This window comes from Diaphorina citri, unplaced genomic scaffold, assembly GCF_000475195.1.
Source record: "Diaphorina citri unplaced genomic scaffold, Diaci psyllid genome assembly version 1.1 scaffold69, whole genome shotgun sequence".
NCBI classification, from domain to species: Eukaryota; Metazoa; Arthropoda; class Insecta; order Hemiptera; family Psyllidae; genus Diaphorina; species Diaphorina citri.
In genome coordinates, this window is record NW_007377506.1 from 232,716 (window position 1) to 240,928 (window position 8,213).

Below are 8,213 nucleotides of genomic sequence, written 5' to 3' on the forward strand. Positions count from 1 at the left end.
GATTATATAATTATTATAATAATTCACAACCTTCCTCTTAATAACTTTTCTTATCTCTCTCCACTAACATAATATCATAGAGAGACCAACACGACACACCCACAAACAACAAAGAGACTCTTGAGTGGAAGGTAGCCACTAGGCGAGGTTAACGCCGGAGGCGTTTTCTACCACCTAACCCTTAGAGCTCCATTATTATGTGGTCAAAGTCTCAAATAAATGAGGATAAAATTCCATGCCTCGGCTGGGATCGAACCCACGCCCTCCTGTTTACCAGGCGAGCGTCTTGACCACTACGCCACCGAGGCAAACACTTCCCTCCCTCTCTTTTCCTATACACACTCACAGACAAGACACCCCCACCCTTATCCTTAGGGATTAGAGGGGGGGGGAATAGTCTCATTTATCTATGTCCTACACACATACTAAACAGTTTAATATTCCACACCTCACACCTTGAACTCTTGTTCATTGATATTCCAAACCTCACCTAACTTCTAAACACATTCCGATCCTTTTAGAACCTAACTTTTACCCATCTATTGAAATTCCAAAGCCAACCGAACTTATGTATATAGCTACAGTCTGTACCTATTGTAGGGTACAGTCTGTACCTATTGTAGGGTACAGTCTGTACCTATTGTAGGGTACAGTCTGTACCTATTGTCTTTCTTGTATACGCCTGAATTGATACAGAAACTTCGGGACCCAAACCCCCCTAGAAACTTCAGGGAAAAAACTTAAATTACATTAAAACTTCGGTGGGTATGGTATCTACCTATGTAATGGTGTGTTTTTTGTCTGAATTTATATTCTGCAGGGATCACAAGATGGAGGCCCTGTTTCTCAAAAGAGTTTGTTATAAATTTATACTTTAAACCTAAGGACACTTGTAACACGTACAACGACAATTTTGCTAATTTGGTGCATATACTGTAGTCTTTTGATATAAGAGTGTTTTTAAATGCACATTGTTTGAATAAGACAGTAGGTAGACATATTTAGTGTCTGATGGTTGAGGAGAGAGGAAAAAGTAAGAAGTAATAAAACAATAATACTAGAGGAGAACGACTATTGTTACCTGGGAAGCCAAAGTTTAAAGTAAAAAAGTTGGGGATGGAAATTAACTCTAGTCCAACTTTTGTTACTATTACCTTTGAAATTCCAGATTCCACAAGATATTTGAGCTAAACCCAGCCAATGAACAAAAGACCTTGAGTATATCAGTCACCCATCCAGACATGCATTGAATTTGAGCAAAAATTACTGAAATTCAATCTCATTTAATTGCCTTTCCTACGAGGTAAACACAAGTTCTGTTGAAAAACAAATTAGAATCATACAGGGCGGCAAAAAGTACAACCGTCAGTCCAGGAAAATATTCGTAACGAGATAAAAATCCCATCACCCTGTAGCTTAACTTCTGCAGAAAGCAGAAAGTTTGACTTAACGAGTTAATAGCATTTTGCTAATCGGAAAGACAGCGTAAGCTCTTGAGTAAAATCCTAGTTGAAAGTTAAATAGCCCTGGGAGATGTAATATTTCAACTCATAAAGTTCAAGCGATCTATTCACAGCGATAAGTATAAAGGAGTTGAGATGAAATTTCTCTTTACCATTACACAGAAGTACAGGGAATGCAGGGATTTCATCAGATGTTGCTCAAGCTCAATCCAATTAGAAACCTAATATGGCGAACACAAATCAAATCACAAGACGAGAAGAAGTATAATTTGATATTTTTCAAGAATAACAACGAAAGTCTAATGAAATTCAAGGTGAAATCAACACTGAAACTGAAAGGTGAAAGTTTACTTCTTAAATGAGGGAGATAGAGGGAGGGAGAGGAAAAGGAAGCGTAGAAAAAGAGGCAGAAAGAGAGAGAGAGGAGGGAGACGTAAATGTCGACAAAATTGACGAAACTTTGTTTTTTATTGTTATTTTTTAAATTAAATTTTCCAATCAGTTATGTAAAAAATAAACTGTTTATGTTCCCTCTTTCTCTCTTTTCCGCCTCACTCTCTCATTTCTCTCTCACTTCACCTTATGTTTCACTTTTCTTTTCCCTCTCCTTTCTTAATAACCCCGGGGTCTGTGTGAGAGAAAAAGAGGCAGGGAGAATGAGAGAAGGAGAGAAATCATTTCCAATTGAATTTTCCATTCAGAGAAACACAATACAAACAAAAATATACCTTCATACCATTTCTATCCCCTCACATGAACATTATTACAAACATAACATTAACCTGATGGGATCAAAATATTCTCCTCCTACGCTATGTACTTCTTATCTAATTCTAATATGCCTCTGGCTAAAGCCTAAGCTCAGAACCTTACCTTACAATGTACATTACACCCCCATAACATAATAAAGGGCGAAAGAGAAAGAATTAAGAATGGATGAGAGAGAGAGAGAGAGAGAGAAGAATGGATAAGAAGAGTGTACCTAAGTAAGACGGAGATGGATAAGAGAAAGAAAATTTTGGTCTAGATATTAGATCGATTGGGCCTATGGGAACCCCATAATTCTAGATTCACTACTAAACAGGCAGTAATTCTTACAAGTTGATTTTTTCCCCCTTCAAAATCAAATTTCCCACTCGCATTTCAAAGTGTTCTGCTTTCTGTACAGATTTGGTTCCATGTCCACAAGTTATGATGTCCGCAGTTGCTTACCCCATGGGGAATTCACAGCAGTCATGTACTTATTATTATTAGGGTAGGGGAACCATTCGTCGTCCCGAAATTCCCTAGACCAAAGAGTCCAGACAATAACAATAGCAATATGTATGTAGATAGATAAATATAAACCAATTTATTATTGACATATTGACAGCTATCCATTTTTCCAGCTCCATGGAGAGACCATTATATTTTTTTCTTTTCTTATTTTTCTTCATGTCTATCTCTCTCCCTCTCTATCTCTTCTTCTTCTTCTTTTCATTTTTTCTTCACTGCGCCAATATCTATCACTACTTAGTCCTCCTCTTCTTTCTCCAATTTCTTTCCTTTATAGTCCGTCCTTCCTTTATTATTACAATAGTAATAATAACAACAAGCTGGGTCCGTCCCTCCCGCCCACCGCCCAGCTTGTTCTCTATTTCCTCAGCCCCCTCTCTCCCTATTCTTTCACATAATTCTCCTTCCAACACTTAATAATAATAATAATAGACTCTTGAGTGGAAGGTAACCACTAGGCGAGGTTAACGCCTTAGGCGTTATCTACCACCTAACCCTTAGAGCTCCATTATTATGTGGTCAAAGTCTCAAATAAATGAGGATAAAATTCCATGCCTCGGCTGGGATCGAGGTAAGAATTGAAAAAGAAGGATAGGGGAAAGAAAGATGACATGTGAGAGAGAGATGACCAGATGTAGGAGAGAGGAAGAAGAAGAAGATGACAAGTAACAAATAAGCAGGATGAGATACTTTACCCCCTCTCTTCTTTTTCTCCTTCCCTCCCCATAACTAACTGCAACATTTACCGAGCAGATTATATAAATTATAAAACATTGTAGACACATGGGTAAGCCAAGTCTGTACCCAGACATGTGTTAGCAGGGTGTTTCAAAGATACAAGTACTTAATAATACTATGGAGGGGGGAAAAAGTAATGAGTAAATTTTCTTTGGGTGATACTTAAACAATGCTTGGTAAATTTCATCAATATTGGACAATCTTATTGAGAGTTTTTGTTGAAGAAACAGACTGGCAACCACACCCTCTTCAAGTGGTGCACTTTAATTAAACCAAATAGGTAAGTAATAATCATCCATTCACAACTCCAGAAACTACAAAGTGTCTTCTTTGTATAGAGCTGAATTCCCCTGGCACTATGCTTATCCTCAGCTCTCATTGCTTTCAAATGAAAACTGTCTTCATTTCATAAGCTTTCTGTTTTAGTTCCTCCTTGAAGGCAAAAAATCTCTCATTAAGTTGTTAAATCCACAAGGAATGAGGGGATACATTTTTCCACAGTTAATGAGAGATGTTTTTGTCTTCATAGTAAGTAATCAGCAAGTAGCTTCAAGAGGGAGAAAAACAAGCTGGGTCCGTCCCTCCGGGATTTTTTTAGCCCGTAGTTTATTTGATTGTGATTAGAGAAAATCAGTACCTATGTACCTAATTTGTTTAATATCCAGTTTATTATCATTCTTGATTTGATTTTTTGATTTTACTTTCATGTAATGATTTCAAATCAAGACTAGAGCCCGTTCTCCCTTTATTCCCAATATAATGTTTAAAGCCTTGAAGAGGAAGAGAGAGGGAAACATGTGGAAAGAGAGAGAGATAGAGATAGAGAGAGAAAGAAAGAAAGAGAGAGAGAGAACTAATCTTATTTTAACATTAATAACACGTTGCTGAAATTTCACAACGTGTTTACTAGAATAAGAAAGAGCGCGAGAGAGACGGAAGAAAGAGAATAACTACAGGAAGAGAGAAAGAGAGATCCAGAAGGAGAGAGAGAGAGAATATAGAGATGAGGAAACGAAAAAGGAAAGAACGAAACAGAAGTACCTAATACATAAAGAGAGAGAGAGAGAAATCGTGGGAATAGATAGATAGATAGGGAAAAGATAAAAGAGAAAGGTCATTAGAGGTACACCCGGGGTTGACAGACAGATAGATAGACAGACAGACAGACTGGAGAGGAGCTGGTACAAATTCCAACGAAATCAGCGAGGTGACATGAACTCTGACTCTGAAGTTACTTTTTCTTGATGGCAGGATTCTCACTTAGAGAGCTCTTCCACCCAACCAGATGGTTTTATTGTAGAATAAACATTTTTTTCTATGGTACAATTAAGAATTAAATGGAATCTTACCAAAATGATCCTTACCCACGCCACGTCAAAAAAATAAATCAAGCAGCACTTATATTCTAGGTACCATTTGGTTTTTTTCCTGCTATTTCTTCATGCACCTACCATTGTAACTAAATGAGATAGAGCTCCGGCCTCTAGAGAATGGCCAATCAATGGTACAAGAAAGAACAACACACAAGAATAGAAGATAAGATAAAGAAAAGAGGAAGAGAAAGGGAGAGAGAGAGAGAGAAGATGAGAGCGCGAGAGAGACGGAAGAAAGAGAATAACTACAGGAAGAGAGAAAGAGAGATCCAGAAGGAGAGAGAGAGAGAATATAGAGATGAGGAAACGAAAAAGGAAAGAACGAAACAGAAGTACCTAATACATAAAGAGAGAGAGAGAGAAATCGTGGGAATAGATAGATAGATAGGGAAAAGATAAAAGAGAAAGGTCATTAGAGGTACACCCGGGGTTGACAGACAGATAGATAGACAGACAGACAGACAGACATATAGATAGACAGACAGACAGACAGACAGACAGACAGACAGACAGACAGACAGACAGATAGATAGATAGATAGATAGATAGATAGATAGATAGATAGGGAAAAGATAAAAGAGAAAGGTCATTAGAGGTACACCCGGGGTTTACGTGAGAGTGAAAACTGTCCCACTCTTTCTCTCTCCCCCCCCCTCTCTCTCTCTCTCTCTCTCTCTCTCTTTTTTTGGAGAGATGATGGGATACTTACAAAATATTCTTGTTTTAAGCCAATGAGTCACTAGAAGATCTGAACCAACTCTTTTGCCTGAGGCATGTCATCTACCATCTATCTATCTACCATTTTGCTACATTATACCTAAGTACAAGTTTACCTACAAATGTGTAGTGTATAGGTATATACTATATAGGTACCAAGGCTTTTAAGTTGGTCACATATCAGATAATATAGGTATTTAATCATAACCACTCAGCCAACCTCCATGTTCAGGTGGGGCACACCTGAAGTCCCAGGTTTGATTCCTGGTGGAGTCAAAGAGGCTTTCAGCTTCAAGGCAATAAGTTCATGTTTAAATCTAGATAGGTAGGATTTTATGTCATCACCTTAAAATCAGTCAAGAGAATTAGATGAAGTTAAATTACAGATACAGAGTGAATAATGTTGCATGTTCATATCAGGGCATTTCATATGTACTTTCTCCTTTGAGTGGAAATATTTAGGGATGAAAAATATTAGGTCACACTCTTGCAGACTATTTAGTAGTACCTCCTTTTTGCATTTTTTTATGACACAAATAAAGTGAATAGAAAAAACAAATAAAATATTTTTTTATATTTTTTTTATTTGTTTAAAAAAATAAAGCTCAAATATGATTTTTACAATTTCAAGATTATTGTGCTGTCTGACCACTTTGTGAGAGTGGTTTTCAGAAAACCACTTTGTGAGAGTGGTTTTCAGATATTCCAAAAAAGTAGGTACTGTTATAATAATTATGTCTTTTAGATTTACTGCCAATTTGTTTTAGGCTAAAAAACACTGCCTATCATTTGTACAGTTTTTTTCTTGCTCCTGTAAAATTGAAAAAAATGATATAGGTAGGTAGGTGTTGAAGCTTTGGCAATGGCAATATAAATTTGGTTGTTCATTGTACCTTGTACCTTCTTACTCACTGTGACTAGATCACAACCTGAACAGATAGTGGCAATTGGGCATTTTTCATTATACTGATGGTGATGTGTGTACAGCTTGGGGTCTTTCTTTCAATATTTGGATCTCATTTACAAGAAAAGGAAGGGAGGGAGAAAGAAACAAGAGTTACTTATATGTTGTACTTACATTTACAGAAGCAGTTTCAGTGACTAGATCCAACATGCAGATAGGTAAAGCACTTGAGTGTGTTATAAATCGGATTCTGGAGCTTACGGTGGTAGAGGTATTCGTTATCTCAAAAAACACTGTCCCTCACGACAATAAATTTTAAATAAACACAAAAACACTTTTATATTACAGAAAAGTTTTTGGAAAGGGTCCACACAAACTGAACGGATAACAGATAAGTAAACCTAAACTAGTAAGAGAAACTCCATCAAACCAAAAAGGCAGAGGTTAACTCGAAACTTTTGGGCAAATCGTAAAAAATTGAACTTTGCGAAAAAAAAAAAATCAAGGAAAAGAAAAGTTTGGTCTTGGTGAGTACGCACTACGCACACTCCAAATCGATGTTATCAAGCATTGTACAAACGACAACGTCGCACAGAGAAAAACATGATTAGGATTTACTGGGTACACATACAGAATCGCTGTACAATGGAGCCGTTGCAAATATGCAAATGGGTAAAAATTATAAATAAATGGTCGATTCGTATGTAAAAAGCTGGGCAAAATCCAAATTCTGAGGTCAAAACTCCGAAAAAATAACTATAAAAGGTCGAAAATTCAATTTTTAGTCCGTCCTTCCTTTATCATTACAATAGTAATAAAAAGGTATAAGGGACGGACTATTGTATTCGCCTCGGTGTCGTCTGTCAGTCTGTCAGTCTGTCTGTCTGTTCCCATAGAAGGACTTATCCAAACCTGGTCGACCTATATATCAAATTAAAGGTCTTTTTACCAGGATCACGAAAATGGTGGTGCAAATTTTGTCCAGAAAACCATAAAGCCAAAAAACCAAAAAAACTGGTTTTTGGGGGATTTTTTTCACATTTTCTCACACAAATGAGCTCTGATCTCGAAATTTGTCGCGACGACCTATGAACTCAAAGCGAGAAAGCTTTAGATAACACTTCAGTCGATCATTTAAGGATTTAAGACCGGTTTTAGCGTCACCTATGTTCAGGTTGTTGGAACAAATTTCAGGGTGTGTTTATGTACCGAGCTGAGATGAGCTCGGACAAGGTGAGATAGGATACCTATTGTTTCTACAGTTTTGCATTGGAGTGGTAACTTAAGCAAGGATAGTGTGGGATTGTTGGGCATTTTTTTCAACCCTCTGTCCCAGCGGCAATTTTTAAAATTTATTTTTTATTTATTTTTGTTTGCTTTGTAATTCGCTTGTTTGTAATATCTAATTTAAATGAAAAGTATAATATAAACATGCAAACTAGAGATAACGTTCTAATGAAAGAGTTCAAATATATGTGACGTCAGACTTTACGCAGTTGTTTTTTTCGTCCGTTAGGTAGCCCCACTATGCTAGCGCTCTAGCGCAGGAGCAGAAAGAACTGCGCAGAAACGTATGCGCACAAACATATTAATGCGTTGCCTGCGAGGGAGCTTTGCTCGGGACATTTGATGTTGTTGTGAAAAAAAAATCAAAATTTTGAATTTCCTGCAAACTTTACACGCTCATGAAGGCTCTGTGTTAAGCTACAAAGTTACCACATCATTTTCCACATGCCAAGAAAG

The 8,213-nt window shown here is 37.1% G+C and overlaps 1 long non-coding RNA gene across 1 annotated transcript in view; it reads right to left on the reverse strand.

Moving 5' to 3' along the window:
• LOC113471999 overlaps positions 1 to 6,986 on the reverse strand; it is a 26,554-nt gene extending 19,568 nt beyond the window's left edge. Inside the window, exon 1 of the long non-coding RNA XR_003394490.1 lies at positions 6,645 to 6,986. This is a non-coding gene — a long non-coding RNA (uncharacterized LOC113471999). The remainder of the gene's footprint in view (positions 1 to 6,644) is intronic.
• Positions 6,987 to 8,213: the final 1,227 nt, after the last annotated feature.